This window comes from Botryllus schlosseri, chromosome 3, assembly GCF_051294905.1.
Source record: "Botryllus schlosseri isolate E-star chromosome 3, Bs_hap1, whole genome shotgun sequence".
In the NCBI taxonomy this organism is placed as follows: domain Eukaryota; kingdom Metazoa; phylum Chordata; class Ascidiacea; order Stolidobranchia; family Styelidae; genus Botryllus; species Botryllus schlosseri.
In genome coordinates this window covers 13,747,207-13,765,220 of record NC_137238.1, presented here as the reverse complement: position 1 = coordinate 13,765,220, position 18,014 = coordinate 13,747,207, and the positions used below count along the sequence as shown (strand labels likewise).

At 41.3% G+C, this 18,014-nt stretch overlaps 1 protein-coding gene across 1 annotated transcript in view; it reads left to right on the top strand.

Moving 5' to 3' along the window:
- The window catches only part of LOC145434898 (inhibitor of Bruton tyrosine kinase-like), a 351,018-nt gene that overhangs the window by 93,694 nt on the left and 239,310 nt on the right, over window positions 1–18,014 (top strand). The window lies entirely within an intron of this gene.

The following is an 18,014-nucleotide window of genomic DNA, read 5'->3' as shown; positions in this document are numbered from 1 at the left end:
GTGTTTGTTGTATCATAAAAACCAAATCCGTGCGATTTGGGTGATGGCTACTGCTCTATAATTTTGTTTATGGGGTAATATCGGTGGCAAGTATATAAATCCGTCTTACACTCTGCTCAATATTAACGTAGCAATACTCAGCATTGTGGCAGGTGAGGCCCGAGTCGCCACTGGGTATTGTGTACATTAATATAGGCTATCACTTCACGGAAAGGTAAGGTTGGAATTAGCAAAATGACGTCACGTGACGTCATGAGGTTCAAGTTCGCGTTCACGCGAACCTGAACCTTTAGAAGGTTCACACCATCCTTAAAATAAATTGAAGGTACCGCATGTTCGCTGTTGCCGAAAAATCTATTATAGTGGACTGATTTTTAGCAATTATCATCAGCCAATATTTGGCATAAAATCTCAGATTCCGATTTTCTGAACTTCTATCACCCAGATGACGCATGTGCCTAGTAAACTTTATAAAGTGAATATTTGGTTGACCTGAGTTTTAAGCGAAAAAAATTCAGATCTTAATTGCCTGACGTGTCAAAAAATGGCAAGGGTACTATTCCCAATCGCAATCAGTAGCATTGTACTGAGTCGCTGACCGATGCTAATGCTTTTGGAACTGTTAGGAAATGCGAATTTGAAATCAGTATAAAGTAAGAATCAATCCTGTGCCAAGGATAAGCAAACATTGCAGTGTAAGTTCAAAATGGCGATGTTTGGTCATACCGAAGTGTCGAAATTTTTCGCAATAAATACTATTATTTCAAAAATGGTCGAAATTTCAATTTAATATAGTTCGGCTTTTACTGGTTGGAATTGAACCAAATTTGCGTTTTTTAGGCAACCTGACAATTTTACCACTACGCAAGTGAAAAAAAAGTTATTTTCGAACAACCCTATAGCAGATATTACTATAAATTCAATATTTAATCGCAGCTCACGTGAACAGATTTCCCGGTAGACTTGGTGGGGGTGATGAATTCGAATACGCAGGGCATATAATTCTACAAGCTTCACACACATATATAACTGGCAGAACGCCGTCCGTTCTTCGTCGCTACCGCACGCCTACGATAACTAAGCCACCGTGATTCGTAAGATACACATGATTCATGATATCATTGGACAAATGCTCTGCCGTGATCGCGTCAAGAAAGTAGGCCTACAGTAGTCAAGAAATGCGTGTCAGAAATTTCGCCAAGCGTTAAGAAGAAATGACGCGTGACTTTGACACCCCATAGATAGCTTGAGTGCACTGGAATCTTTCGTCAAAATCTCTGAGCGGCAGCTCGGATACGATGGCATCATAGGGAAATCGACTGGTGCCAATATATTTTTCACCTGAACTCTGATTTGAGATACATCATATTTTTAGGGCTGTGTCCCTTTGTCGCTAAAACTTGTCTTTGAAAACTCTCCATCTTAGCACTCATATCTACTTCCTTATGTGAAACACATATGGCGCAGCCTCTCTGACTCACAGACCATGTTTGACCAATGACCTGTGTACCGTTCTGTTGTTATTCCCATTTGTGTGTATTGAGCATTGGAGCAAACAGAGTCCCATTCACTAAACATAGGAGGATATATTTACTCTCTAACTGGAAGATATCGACCAGCGCCTTTCCTTTTATCGATTCAAACATGACACGACAATATTAATTAGTCTCCAACCTATGTATGGGCAATCGGCTAGACCGTACCATGTGGAACTCAATAACATGAACCGGGGCCTACGATATTCACGGCCGTGTCTGGTACATTATGCTTGCAAGAGCTAACAGGCCGATGCTCACAAAACAGAAATTCGCGATTATGCGCGATTTCGCTTCTCGCTACCAGACGCATCGCCTCAGATAAGCTGTATGTATTCGTACAACAGGTCAAATCAGTACCTTACCGTCAGAAAGTGACAAGAGACAGCCTCGTAGATGCAGTTATCCACCGATTGCAGAAGTAGGCTAAGTAGTGAGAAAACACCGACATGCTCATGTAAACCATTTTATTGCATGGTAAAATCAATTCAAGCACGTGAAGAAGCATTGGTATATTAGAAACTACTTGCAATAACCAAATTGTATCACAAACAAACTTGCAGCATACAAGCTACGGCCATAAGTACCGGTAATGAGAATGAAATGCATCACCGAAGAATGCAAGCTACGTCTTGCTCAACTGTCGTTGTTTAGCCTATGTCCCAGAGCACGAAAACTCGATCCTTGATAGCATATTTTGTCCGTGGTGCACAAGGCCGGAAACAGCGACACGCGCCACTTAAAACTCCTCATTAATAATAAAAAAAAACTGTCGTTGTTTTAAAGTCCGTGTTTAAAGCATTTTTCTCACAGAGGCATTAACTAGCTTCTGATTCTTATTGTAATATATATTCACAATGTTTTTGTCGCCAATTTCAAAGCTTGATCTCGATGATCATAACATGCAAAGTGCAAAGCCCCCCCCCCCCCAAATAGAAAACGATGCAAAACTTATTCACTGAGACTTAGGGTGAGGACAGATGATTTTATCAGAACAATCTAGGATTAAAAAACTGGATGAAACAAACTCGGCAAGTGGTTCTGGGGGAGTAAGCAGGCCCCCACGACCGAGTAAGTCGGAATAGCGTGAACTTGCTTTACAATTTACCCAGCAACTACGCACGACACCGTCTCACTGTAAGGAGATAGAAATGATTCGGTAATTTCAATAGCCACTTCTTCAATGACTTTTTTGAAATGGTAAAAATGACTTGAGCTTGACGTCAATTTTTAGGATGGAACAGAGCAGTATTATCTTTTCAGAATTGGTAACTTCTGCTGAACCAACCAAAAACCTCCCCCCACACATTTGCCTATACCGTGAGAATCGTCAACCAAGCATTAATCAGGTTTAAGAATGAAGCCATATCTTCCATGAAAGGCAAGTAACTTTTGCAAGCTGCAATAGTCGACTCATAGAATGGAGCAAGAGCTAAGTTCACATTCTGCTTGTTATTACTTAGATGTAACAAGGCAGATATCACTTTTGGCGCTTTCCGCAAATTCGAATCATTATCATGAGATTCCATGATTTTGTGAAGATCGCTCCATGCAATAAATCCGCCGAGTGATGATACACCTGAAGAATCATCAGCGAATGAGAATGGAGGAAAGACAAATTTCTTGGCTCGAAAAGTTCTTCCAGTAAATTGTGCCCGGATTTGTCTCATACATTTTTGAGATATTTCGGGAAGTTGAATAATACGCCACGCCACACCTAGTCATCATTGAATTCCATACGGTAGAAAATTACATATTGATTACCCTCTTCTGTACATGGTATATAGCTTTCTGGGGTGTGGGACTCGGTCAAATCTTTTAGACTGCTCTTTTTATCAGACAGCTCAAAATCTTTCAACTGATCATTCTGAAATATCCTTCTCTTCGGTGGTTTTCTGCAAGGGGTCATATCGTCGCAATGGAATCAAAGTATCTTATGTCCAGTTTTCAAATTTTAAAGCTCCCTTTTTTAAACTTGAGAGAAATATACTTTTCGAAAATTTTTGTATTTCTTTCGGTCATATCTTAGCCATGGTTATGTCTGTTTCAGTGTATCAAAGTTAATCGGGGTCAATATATGGCTGAAAGAAGATGAAAACTTCACTCAAAGTTAATTTTTCCAAAATCTGTAAAATAGACATAAGATACTTTGATTCCACTGCGACGATATAGTCGGGATCAATGAAGGCCGTTGCAGCTCAGCTCCGATCGGATGGTAGGAACTGGTTTTCCATCCAAGTGCAGTTTTTTTCGAAAGCCACAGTCTTTAATGTACTTTGCTTCTTCGAAGTGCAACGCACAAATTACAGAATTCTTCATTGGCTACAACCATAAGCATAGCATTTATTGACCACTATCCATTATTTTACCTTAAGCTAAACCTGAGTCACCAAGTATATACATTATACAATCAGTCAAAATTAACTGGAAGAAACCCCACCTGAAGCTCTCCGCCACCAATTCTTCAACACATACATAATACGCACCATAAAGAATTATTATACCACTGCATAGCGGTATCCTACGTCACGCTGTAATCCGGTCAAAACGACAGCTAAACGTTTTCCACTACACTATACGGAATATCGTCCCTGGAGCATTTAGCTAATCACGGCATCATCTTGTAACATTTCAAACGCGGCGACGACCTCAAAAACTTCAACTCAAACTTGAGGGGTCTGCTACAGAGTATTTCAATCGCATTACTGTAGCCTGCCTAATAGTATAAGACGGTAAGAACGGCAGCTCAAAACATAGCTGTCAACCTTCAACTCGAAAACTCGCTTCAAAATGCGAAGAGTCCAGTATGAGAAGCGAAATCGAGACAATCGTCGATTGTCACGTTGAGAGTAATCGTCCTATCAAAACTTTCGCCCATTATTACGTCAAGAGAAATAGCGAATTTCTGTTTTGTGAGCATCGGCCTGTTAGCTCTTGCAAGTGTAATGTACCAGATAAGGCCGTAAATATCGTAGGCCCCGCATGAACACACTATGATTGAAATTAGGGTCGGGTACAACGATTTAAATGTACTCGAAACCGAATCTAGCATGAGATTTTGATAATTCGAGTCGTGTAGTGTAAGTTGATGTGTTTTTGGTGACTATATTTTATATCTCTGTCGGACAAAGGGTGTCCAGCCTTTTCGTCATTCACGGCCGCGATTCTGTAACATCTATAGCGTGTAGCCGCGTGCAAACGGACGGTTGTGAAGTATCACCAGAACGCCAGATACCCCTGTTAAGTATACTTGGCGACTTGGTAGTCCTTGTCGCTTATGTGCCATCACTGTTTTCTTGTGAAATATTATGCATACAAACGTTTATAATTGTAGGATAACGGCGCTTTTTTCGGGCACAAAAGAATCCCGCGACAACTTTTCCGTGTCGCGATTTCCGAGCATCATCACTCATCTGATAATAGCTGATAATAGTGGTTTGCCAAAGATATTACCAGACATTAGCTCAGATCAGTGCTCTTCAGCCGATTTTACCCAACATATGAAAATCTACGAATAAAACACATGTCGCGACTTAAATCGCCTGTACGTTATTCTTCAGCGTGTGTGTGTGTGTGTGTGTGTATCGTGCGAGAATGAATCGCACGCGTATCGCATATGTTCGTCAACATGGGCACTCTTGCATTACCGACATTTTCGCATGAACTCATGAATGATATCTTGGTAAATTTGAAAATAATACAAACGCTCGTTCGTATACAAAGGACTTTTTGACAACTTGATCGACAACATACGTCACATTGACTTAAACGGCTATTAAACAATTCATTGGATGCTAAACTGGTCTCTATGCTTCTAACTTGAAGTTCACATTTAAATACGATTATTCCTAGGTGGATAAATACGCGTTTAATGTACCGATTTAGGAATCCTGCCCGCCAAGTATTTAAATTTTCCATATCTGCCCCGCCGGCAGCAGAAGTTGCCCGCCCCTAGCCTATACCGATACGTTACATTTTAAATATTATTGTTTCGAACTCACCAGAAGATATGTCGTAAGAAAACCACCAGGGCATTTTCGATTCCTCTTTCCAATGGTATCCCAATCACAGTGGCGGCTCGTCCTATAGGGCAACTGGGGCATTGCCCCACCTAAAATTCTGTTCAATAACAATTTAACCATTTATAGACGCACAGCGCTCAATATACCGAGATCACAGCGAAGCCCGCGTTCTTCTTGTGCTTTCGCTTGCAAATGCCCATACATAGCGAAGTCTCTGCGAAAATCGAATTCTCTTCGTGTTTTCGCTTTGTGAATGCCTAGCCGGGGCGTGCCCCGGTAGCGATCATAACAAGCTTTCACTATCTATTCTCTCAAAGCCGCGCACAATAAAGAAACGGTGATTTACTCTCTCCTATTCGTAAAATGGCCGAGCAACCGGGGCAAATATGCCTGGTTGCCCCTAAGGTGTGATGTAACAATCGTATCTATATCTGAACTCGGTTACCGTAATATGCGTTGAGTCGACCTTTGCTGGTATAGGTCGATTTTGACGGTGTTTCGCACCATGATAATTCTTGAAACTTGGTATGATATGTCGTGAAGGTAGTATTTAACACTGCTCCAAGTTTCAGGCTTGCTTCTTAACGATAAGGGTAGTAATTTCGTTTCCGAAGTTCAGTGTGTGCTGATCTATCATGTACATTGTACAGCAAACAGATTTTACTCAAAAGCCGGTATTGATCTCCATTGATTTTGACGATGTTCCATACCGAGATCGGTCATGACTCATGGCATTTGGCACGGTAAGTCTTAATGTCAGTATCGACCGCTGTAACAAGTTTTAAGTTTGTCACTGAGCTATGTTGGTGGTAATTTCGTTTCCAAAGTCGAGTGAGAGCTGACTCTTCATTTATCGCTAACAGATTTACGCAAAAGCCGTTATTGGTCTCTATTGAGTTTAACGATGCTCCATACCTAGATCTGTCATGAGGTTTTGCTCGGTATGCCAAGTCTTAAAGTTGACACTCAATGATTGAGGCAGTTATTTCGTTTTCGAGGTCGAGTATGGTAGAGATGCGCGCTGATCTGATACTTAGCCTACCTACATCATTGCGGATCTCACGGAAAAGCCGGCGTCGGTCTGTGCTAATCTAGTCTGCGTTCCATAACGAGATCGGTGGTGATATTTCCAATGGTATATCTCGATGATCGCATGAAACAGCTAACTATAATATTCTCGGTTTGCATTCAAATATTCACATAATTTTATGTTCGCCAATGTCCATTTCACTGTGAAATTGTGGCCTTCAAACCATTTGCTTACAATCCCCTGTCAAATGCGATAGCTATTTCATTTTCGATGTCGGCTAACAGCTGACCATTCGATCAGCCTATTCCTCGATCTATTTTACTCAAAGTTCGGTGTTCGTCTGTTTGTATTGATTTTGACAGTGTACCATGCCGGAATGGGTTATGAGTAGAGCCCGACCGATATTGGATTTCTGAGCCGATACCGATAAGACCGATATCCAGTACCTCCATCGATAACCCCGATATATTCCGCCGATATTCAAAAGATGTGGAATCTATCTCCAGGCCCATATTTAACACCTCAGAGCATTTACTTCAACAACTTTACAGCCATTGATATGTGTCACGGTGGATATTATTTTCTTTATGGCTCACTCGCCACTTGGACTGCTTTGGAGCGCACGTGCACTCATTTCGTGAGCGACGTGGTGAAAGTAGCCAGCTTTGTTTTGTTGTTGTTGGTCCGTTCATTTATTGTGTATTTACTGGAGTATTTGATCTTGCCAGGATATTACCAGCAATTTTTCAACGGTATTTCAATAAGATATTCGTCCATTTGGAGTTCTTGTTTCGTACCAGTTGAGAGAGGAGATCCAGAGTCAGCCTACTCCAATCACATTCTTCATAAGTCTCTACTTGGAGACGACAATATGCTTGAACATAAAATAAATGATATAGGGGCTATAAAAATATATCAAAAAAGCACCAATCCAGCAGTAGCAGATTACAGTTCACGAAGCACAATTTCTCGGCCCTTTCTCCAAGGAGTGAACTTCTGTGGTCTTCCATAAATGATGTATATAGTACTAAACACAGTGAGCAGTCTTTCACTTGGTACCATAGTTAGTGGCACAGCAAGAATTGGAAATCTTTCTTCATTTCGGTTCCACCGCTCCCTTGCATGGGATCTTGCCTTCATGGTTTCACTAAATATTGATATTCTTCTGGCAGTACACCTGGAGCCTTCAGCACATCATTAACAAATAGCTGAAGAGAATGAGCAAAACAACTCAAATTGTCCACGTCTGCAACTGCTCCACCCATCTCCTTGGGCCTTGACCATGACCAGCATTTCAACAATCAATTGATCAATAATAATTGGCCAATGTCATCATGGAATCAAAAATTTCCGTATCAATTATTGGCTTTACTCCACGTTTGCTTGATTTTCTTGCCCTCTATGCTCGCATATTTCCTATCATGGTGGCCCCGCAGGCCTCAGTCAGACGTCTTCATACATTACTGGTATAATTAGCTCTGTTAGTCTTGGTACCGAACCAATAGCACTATCTTCAGAGAAATGTTTCGACGCGACGGTTTTCTCTATCATCACGAGGGTCGGTCCAGCATGATTGAAGTTCTCATTTCTCTAACTGATTGAAATCTTCCGCAGACAACTATCCATCCAGCTGCACCAGTGATGAGCGGAGTCTGCTTTTCGAGACTCCGAGTCCCTCCCGCAACTTTCGTCTCTGATGCAAAGTCCCTCCGACTCCGGAGATCTCAATCCCAGACTCCGAGATAACCCGAAGAATCTTGTCCAGTCATCGAAATATATCCAGACCATTGTCGAAGAATCCCAATCGATGTTTTCGATAGCCTGTCTGATATTCATACCAGTTTTTTTAGTATCCGTGAATTGCCGAACAGTCGCAACATTACTTCTGAGAGTCAAGTTCTCTCCAACAAAATGGACAGTCAAGCTAATAGAACTGCGACCCTTTAGATCGGTCCACATATCTGAGGTGATGCCAGCCAGCTCATAACACTTGATAGCAACTCTTAGTTCCTCTGACAGCTTCTGCTTCAAAGATGAAGCCTCCTCATCCAACTTACGTTTCACCGTAAATCTGGATGGCAAAACATCTTCTGCACAACACCACGGCAAACCGGCACTTCTTCGGTATTCTCCACCCGGCGATCAGTGTTCCCAATGATCACCTTCTCCTTTGATTACTCGCTTACATGCATTTCAACTGCGATCAATTCTTCTTACAAGCTTCGATATGTCTTCGAAGATGCGACGTACCACGTGTCAACTTGTGATGCTTTAGCTGAACATTGCAATTTTGACATCTCGCAAACCCAGTATACTGGCCGTTATTATCATGCAGCATCAGAGTGAAATCCCTCGACACGTCACTCTTTCTCTGCGTCTTTGTGAGTAACCCACTTGAAGTCGACGGTGCTTCAGCCATTATATTAAAACGACGAAGGAAGACCAGTCAGTTCGAACTTACTACCACTAACACCACTGAAATCGACGATCACATCACAGGTTTCAGTAAATTAAGTTCCGCACCGCCATGAACCAGTAGATGGAACTGCACTGCACTAAACATACATGATGCATCACTGACGCACCGATCGATGCTCCTTGGAGTAGACTAAATGACTAAGTGACTTCCAATTTTGAAGCTGATACATGATATCTGGAATTTGGAGTCTGAGACAGACCAGCAGCAGAAACTTGATTGCGGTGCTGATTTTTCTTATCACATCAAAGTCATTTTTCAATCAAACCAAACATTACATGACGAAAATTCAGAAGAGTTCTGGATGACTGACTACGTCAATCAATATTGAAGGAAGCGTACTTGAGTTGATGCGAGCAGCGCAAAGCAGACGGGTGTAGTTATTTAGTGTGGCTGTTCAGAATTTCGGAATATTCTGTTTTTACAGGGTAAGATCAGCTTACCTTACTGATTTATGTATTGTTTTAATCTTAGATGCTGGTATGCCTCTGTGAGCGGATCTTACTAGCGAAAATTCGTCGCAATGTCATTAAATCATGTAACACATTGCATAAGTTATTATTGTTTTCATCCAGATACTTGCTTGTTGTATGTATATTTCTCACAGATATAAAGGTAATATTGATGCAACACTTATTATCGATATCTCTTACTGCAAATTGCAAGTACGATGAAAGTTGCGAAAAGTTATCACAAAAGTGGTATCGGATAAATTATCTTGTTTCAACTGATACCAACGTTGGGAATACATTTTCACAAAATGGACCTATTACTATGTTGAATGTCATCAGGATAATGGGATATATTCCGTTATGATCATGAACTTGCTGGAAGAATCAGGGTAGCTAAAGGCTGTACCATAGGGAAGCCCCGCTGTATGTTGCTGATTGTAAATGTTTCGCACAATTACTGATGTAGCATGAAAATTAGTCACGAAACAAATACGCCAGGAGGAATGTGATGTGACTATACGCAAGGAGGAATGTGATGCGACTATAGAAGACCGCAATGACAGCAACGTGGAAGATTCTGGAGATCTTATCTCATAATATGGTGACGTTCAGCAGTGGATTCAAAGACTGCATCTCAAGGCAGGGAGCAAATGATGCACTGCGAATGATATTGGGTGCCTTCAAGTTTGTGAACTACAGACACTGCTCAACGGAAATGCCTTGCTGGATCACTAGGTTACGCTCCAGTCCCCAATTGCAGTGCAGATGGCTGATTTTGGTGCACTTGGCAATCATATTACCGGTCATATTACAACTTTACAAGGTGTCAACTGTCTGCGTTTGTAATCAATAGTGTCTTCTGGTCAAAGCTATCGAAAGATATCGGGGGCAAAACTTAACAATACTCCGGAAAACTCCGGAAAAATATCTGTTGTAAACTCCGACTCCACTCCGGGTATCACAAAATTGGCAAAACTCCGCTCCTAATCCACTCCGACTCCGCTCCGGTGCTCATCACTGAGCTGCACTCTGTCTTCATGGTGATCGTTTACTGCAGGGGGATTCCCACGAAGTCAGTGGGGCATAACGGTGGTTAGTTATCTACAATATTTTTCAGATAGGCAGTTAGGCACGCCTACTGCCTGTATGCAGTATGCATTATATGCAGCTTGGCGATTTATTTTTATAATTTACCGTCCTCACGTCTTCTATCGACCTCTCTGACTCCCTGCCACCATGTTGTGACGTCACCGAAATGACCGATATTTTTTACCTTCAATGGCCGATACCGATATTTCTCTCCAAGCGTGATATCGACTCGATATTATCGGCGAGCCGATAATCAGTCGGGCTCTAGTTATGAGATTGCGTTTGCTACTTCTCGGTGATTTCTTGTAACAGTATACTAAGTTTACGGCTTTCATTCATGTATTTATTGATTAATATATTTTCCAACGACGATTTCGCAGCAGACTTACAGTAAGCCGTATGTGTTGTGTCACAGTCTCCAGTTTCAAGGCCAAAATATTCTATGTTGTTCCGAGACCGAAGTTCCGAGGCTGAGGTCCTTAGTGCTTCAAAGCAGGGCATGGTATGGTATGGTATGGTATGGTATGGAAGTATGGTATGGTATGTATCGATATTTTGATATGGAATATGGAACAATGCAAGTATGGTATGGAATGGAAGATTTTAATCTATGGTATGGAACGACATTTCCATACTTCCATACTTTGGTGTTTTATACATTTTATCGTGATCTGTGCAAGCTTCAAGAAGCGTACGTTGTTCGCTGGTCACGGAATATGATCGCTTTTGTCATGTGTGAACTTGAACTATTGAACGCTGTGTAGGATAAAATACACGATTGTGCAACGGTTTTACGAGCACTTGGAATGACATGATTTTGTGATGTAATAATGACAACACGAATGCGTGTATTGATCCGATATTCTATTTAGCGTAGACACGACGTCTCCGAGCATAGTCTATCATGTGACGCAATAATTGGTAATGTTGGCTACTCCAAACTACCTCATTCCTTGAGTGACGAGAGCTTACAAGCAATCATGATGCAACGTAGTTAATGCTCAATATGATTGATATATAATTACATTTCTTCTGAACATTATCCGCACATTTATACTATATACATACCAAGCTATCTTATTGGTCATATCTCAAACGCTCTCGCATTAGGATTATAGATCAGGGAGTGAGGTAGATCTAGTTTGAAATTCTCGCCACACTAACCGCAACCAAATAATGAACTAACAATCACGCAGATCGCTGCAGTATTGATCGCCTGCAGCTGGAATATTTTATCGGTGCGCCTATATTATAAATTATTTTGCGAGTATATTTACTTCAAACTTGCATGTGCCCAGGGTTGTAACCAAGTCACAAGGCACCGAGTCACAAGTCAATCTCATTTTTATATTTTTGACTCGAGTCAAGTCGAGTCATTTTCAATTCCCACCGAGTCAAGTCCGAGTCCAAGTCAGCGAACAGAGGATCGAGTCCGAGTCATGGTATTATGACTCGAGTCCGAGTCCAAGTCATTGTGTTGACTGCTCAGTTTCCAGTTAAAGTCTTCCTAAACCCACTTTTTTAACTCTGTTTGGTGATATTGAATGGTTCGCATCTATAATATATCAATTTTCCTCAATTTTAACAGTTTCTGGTCGCATTTGCAAGCACCAGTACCAACAAACGAAATGCCAATAGTGTGTTGGCTTCGAAATTACAATGAAATGTCGGTCTTGGCCGTCTGAATCTCGAGTCAATGACTTGCTTCGAGTCATGCGCAATGACTCGAGTCCAAGTCGAGTCAATACACAGATTGACTCGAGTCGAGTCGAGTCATTTCCGTATTTTGAGAAAATGACTCGAGTCGAGTCGAGTCATCCGAAAATCGTGACTCGAGTCTGACTCGAGTCGAGTCATGACTCGAGTCATTACAACCCTGCATGTGCCTCATGCCAATGTACCGGAAATGCGCTGATATCTTATGGAGCAGGGGCGTGCAACTTCTCTAGTCAGCTAGCCGGATATAGGAAAATTAAGTACTTGGCGGGCCGGATTGCTGAATGGATAAATTATTCGCTCATATATACAAGGAATAAATCGTATTTATTGATTGTATTTTATCGACAGAAATGTCACTTCAAATCCATTTCTCGCCAATAATGCAAATACAATGTGGATTTGAGAATTGTCATACAGGCGCCGCCATGTCTGCTTCTCTCTGATTACTAACTCACAGTGCAATCCTCAATTAAGATTTCAAAGCATTTGAAAAGCCCCTTTACCCAAAATGTACCAAGATATCAATTCATTAGGGTTGAGTACATCGTAAATGCCGATAATGAAAGTCTTCTCGCTTCGAAGAACTTACCCCTAAGCTCCACTGTCGCGCAGTGCGCAGACGTATATAATAACATGCAGTCACTGAAATTTGATGTTTAGGCAAGTAGTGGGGAATCTCGGCAGATTGGGGCCGCGGGCCACATGATCATGTAAGACGGGAAACTGTCCGCGAGCCGGACAAAATCTCGTTGCGGGTCGTATGTTGCCAGTTCCTTTTGTGGACATTCCTAGATAACAATCTGCTGACTATCTCATTTTGCTCGCGGAAGCTGTCGAGTATAAGTACATGGCACCTCACAACTGTGAACTAAACCTCACCAAAACAGACTCTGTAAAACTATTACCAGGAGTTAGATTCGCATCATGGCTAGTTTAAGCAATAACGACATCCTAAATATCAATAATATAGGTGCTAGAAAAGGTACTATACTTATGATATTGAAGTATTTGAAAGTATGGAATATGTATCAAGTATGGTTTGGAACAATGTTGGTATGGTATGGAAAATTGCAAGTATCGTAAGGATAGAGTAAGGCAAGTATGGAGTATGGAAAAGTCTCGTTCCATACCATACCATACCATGCCCTGCTTAAAAGACCATTCAAATTGATGTTCTGGATTCAATATGACAGGCCCAATCTATGAGATAACAATTGCGTATGTGTCCGAACTCGTATACCTTTCCAGTTAGGCTTACGCAATCTCTCGAGTTCTAGTCATTGGAATTAGTCAGGTCAAGTCAGGTGCGAACATGAATCGTATTGAATCTTTGCACCGTACGTAATTTACGCAGTTGCCTTTTGAGCGAAAATTAGAGGTTTAAGTTGTCCAGTCCATTGATGCAATCGTACGCCGGGTGCCTCCGCTTTGGTTGCCTATCACCTGGTCGTAACCACCAGCTCAGTGGTCGTAACACACCAGGATCGTGTACGAAACACTTTCGGACGGGCTTCGAAAAATTAGGGCCTATCGATTTGCGTAATCTCTAACTCTACCATGAAATCATGACGCATGCTACTAAGGATGACCTGATAATTGATTCGTGGCACAGGGACGATTCGTAGTTCACGTACATTTTGTAAAATAATCCTTTGATTTAAAAAAATGAATAAAACATTTGTTACCACACTTCAAGTCACGGCTCACCGGCAAACCTCTCGCGGCACCTACGTTAAAATCACTGTTGTTGGAAAATTCATGTGACCATCATAAAGTTACTTTTTTACATTGGAAAACGCCATTGTGACGTAATGTTGATAAAAGTCGCCACTGCCCAATCAACATATCCTGCGGCTCAGTAACAAAGCCAATCGGACACACTTCGAAGCGTTTCTTGAAAATCGAAGGTGAACATAACCCTACTTTCAATCCCTCTGGCACCGCGAGGGGTGCCATTCTGCAGCACGCGAAGTTATTATCCGAGGCGCAGAAAGTCGATAGCAATGCGGAGAAAAAAAACGGTATTTTGAGCTCTGAGCGGAAAGATCACCTTTTTTTAGTCAACCGATGACAAAGTGGGAAAAATTGACCGGGTTTTGAGAATTCTTTTTCGGTTTTGCAAGTCTCAAATTTCTGAAAAGGTGTCCTCTTTTTAGATTTCTAAAATATGGTAAGCCTATGTAGGTTGCAATTTTAAAGTGCATAAAAATGTATGCGTAATCGAATGAATAGCGAAGAAAGGAAGGGAACAAGCAAATCTGCAAATCTGGAACTGTTGGATGATACAACGGAACATTTCAAGTATATCCCATACCCGAATAATTATAAATGCAACTTTTTCTGCAAATTTTGTTAAAATTAAGTGCAACTTTCCCACGATTTTAGTGCAACAAAAACGTTCCCTAGTAACAATCTAACGCAATGACACGTCGAGGTGTCGTTACGAAAAGCCTCCGATATAATCACGATGTTATAAGAATTTTGCATATACAACCTCGAACACCCCTCTCATGGAACCACCTACGACAGAATTACAAGAATTGAAATATCTGGATTCACAAATTGCGTAGAGAACGGATCGATTACTGACATGCTCGCTCTCATGTACCTATAGGTGTTCTGTAAACGGATGTCACAGGTGCAGGCATATCTATAAAATGAAATCAATAGGATACTTTTCTAAGCCTTTTTTACTGTCGCAAGTAATTCTCGTCAGTACTGAAGTGTACTGCCAGTTTCCTAATCTTGTTTCTTAATATAATTTCTGAATATTTACAGGAAATCTTCACAAATTTGTGCTGACTTTTATCCTCCATATGAGGGAGTTAGAACTCCTGCTTCGCACTGATCAGTTCGTTGATGTATGCACCCTTTGTACGTTTATAATAGAGAATACACGACATATCAGCTTCTGCTGACACGTAGAATTGTTTGACTAACGATATTCACGCAACGATATCGAATGAGAATATTGTATATGTGCTACCATTAACAGATGCCGATAAACTCAAACCGTCATACACATTATGTATTCTCGTTACTTTTACTGTTGCTTAGAACAATGTAACCAGTGGTGACTTTAGGAGTGGGCGAAGTGGGCGGTAGCCCCGGCACCACCGGTCGAAGCCCCCCTCTTTGGTTTAAGCGCTTTTTTTCAAGGATTATAGCGAATAAACGTGGGAATCCGCCTACCAATCAAAAAGATGATTCCGTACAGATTGGCAATCATCAAATCTCTGCATTTGTTAGAAAATTCCCGTATATATCCTGATAATCATTAAGTCTCTGCATGCGGCAGAGGTAGCCTACTTAGTGTTAATGTAGTTTATCCCTGGAACCATGCAATAATAGATATGTCATAATCCAACGCCTGGCTCAAGACTATACGTGGTGTGCTGGAATATTACTAATATCATGCAGCCGATAGCTTTCCAGATAAGTGTGGTCCATTTAGCCTGCAGCATGAGTATTTCTAATCTATTATGTCACGCTACATGCCATGCATCTTCCACATGAAGGCATGATCTATAGTTCAGTGGGGAAGGGGGGCGGGCGGTAAATTCAAAATTTAAGCCTGCTTCAAAGAAGTGTTATTGTGTCATATACATAGGCTTACCATACGTCCTCTTTTAAGAGGATTTGTCCTCTTTTTTGTCTTTTTTTTAAAGTGTCCTCGGAGGACGCCCTTTGGACCTCTTTTTTGAGATTTTGTCCTCTTTTTTGAAAATTTAGGTCAGATTTATAGCAAATTGCGAGTGATATGCCGCAAATTAGTCCCGAAGTGAAGCTCCGGCGGGTATTTCGGCGTGAAAAACGGTGATTTTAGCTCTGAGCGGAAAGATGACCTTTTTTTTAGTCATCCACCTGGCAATGTGAAGAGAAAAACGGTATTTTGAGCTCTGAGCGGGAAGGATGACCTTTTTTTAGTAAACCGATCACAAAGTGGGAAAAATTAACCGGTTTTTGAGAATTCTACTCCGGTTTTGCAAGCTGCAAATTTTCGCAAAAGTTTCCTCTTTTTAGATTTCCAAAATATGGTAAGCCTACAAATACACATCACGTAATTCCGTTCCATACGGAACACTTACAATATACAATACAATATTAAGTTGGTAATAACAGTTGGTAATAACAGAAGCTACGATTACGTAGTTATATGGCCCCCTCACTCATTCTCTTGATCTTGTAGCAATCCGACAGTCACTATGAACGACGCAAACAAACTTCCGTTGTAGGTGCTTCAGTGAATAGCACGTAATCGTACTATGATATATATCAGGGGTCGCCAACAATGTTCCCTCCAATTTTTGACGAGTCTGCGCACACTCACCAACTCACTGCGCAGACCCTTGGACACCAGTGCGTAGAGACTAAAAAAAGGTCATCTCTTCGGATGTTTTGTGCGCAACTTAGATTTTCTGTGCGCAGAGACCGTGTCAGCACTGCGCATTTGCGCACATGCGCAGCTTAGAGGGAGCATTGGTCGCCAACTCAAAATGGGTCGCGGGCCACTTTTCAAAATTCTTAGAGGCCGCGGGCCGCATGACTTCAATATCGAGATTAACATAGCCAACGCAGCGTATGATAACTCTACGTAAGTACAATGCTGTGCTCTCTTACGTGGACAATGGGCATAGTAACCACAAAATTAATAATATTTTATTGAACAAACACAAATGAAACAAAATATATCATGCTCATCAAAACTTGGAGAAGTTATTAATGCTGTGGTGCATCTTTGGGTGGGCCAATCCTCATTAGTCCCCTATGTTGCATGAAGCTATTTCTTGACTTCCCATTACAATTGTCGTTATAATGGAAATATATTGGATTCGTCCAAACGCAGGCTACCAGAAAAAAATAATAATTCGGGATGAGGAGAACCAGGGTTGCAATGACTCGAGTCATGACTCGACTCGACTCGAGTCCGACTCGAGTCACGATTTTCTGATGACTCGACTTGACTCGAGTCATTTTCTCAAAATACGGAAACGACTTGACTCGACTCGAGTCAATTTGTGTATTGACTCGACTTGGACTCGAGTCATTGCGCGTGACTCGAACCAAGTCATATGACTCGAGACTGAAGCAGCCACTACCGACATTTCATTGTAATTTCGAAGAATAATAAAGAAACCACACCATTGGGATTTGATCTATCGATACTGGAACTTGAAAATGCGACAAGAAACTGCTAAAAGTGAGGGAAATTAGTATAATATAAATGCGAACCATTCGATATCACCAAACAGAGTTATAAAAAGTGGGTTTAACAAGACCTTAACTGGAAACTGAGCAGTCAACACAATGATTTGGACTTGGAGTCGAGTCATCATACCATGACTCGGACTCGATCCTCTGCTCGATGACTTGGACTCGGACTTGACTCGGTGGTGAATTGAAAATGACTCGACTAGACTCGAGTCAAAACTAAAAAAAGTCAGATTGACTTGTGACTCGAAGCCTTGTGACTTGGTTACAACCCTGAGGAGAACAGAAGAATTGGTATTTCTTTATGGGGCGTATCATTTTTCTCTGCTGTTCGCATCTGTATTGTGGGTCTCAGATTACAAAGGACACTGCTGTATTAAAATCTAAAATCAGCTCGCATTGAAGCGCGCCTAGCGCAAAGAAAATTTCAAGAATAATTCAAACTTTTCAGTAATTAGGGAGGCAATTCGTAAATTCAAT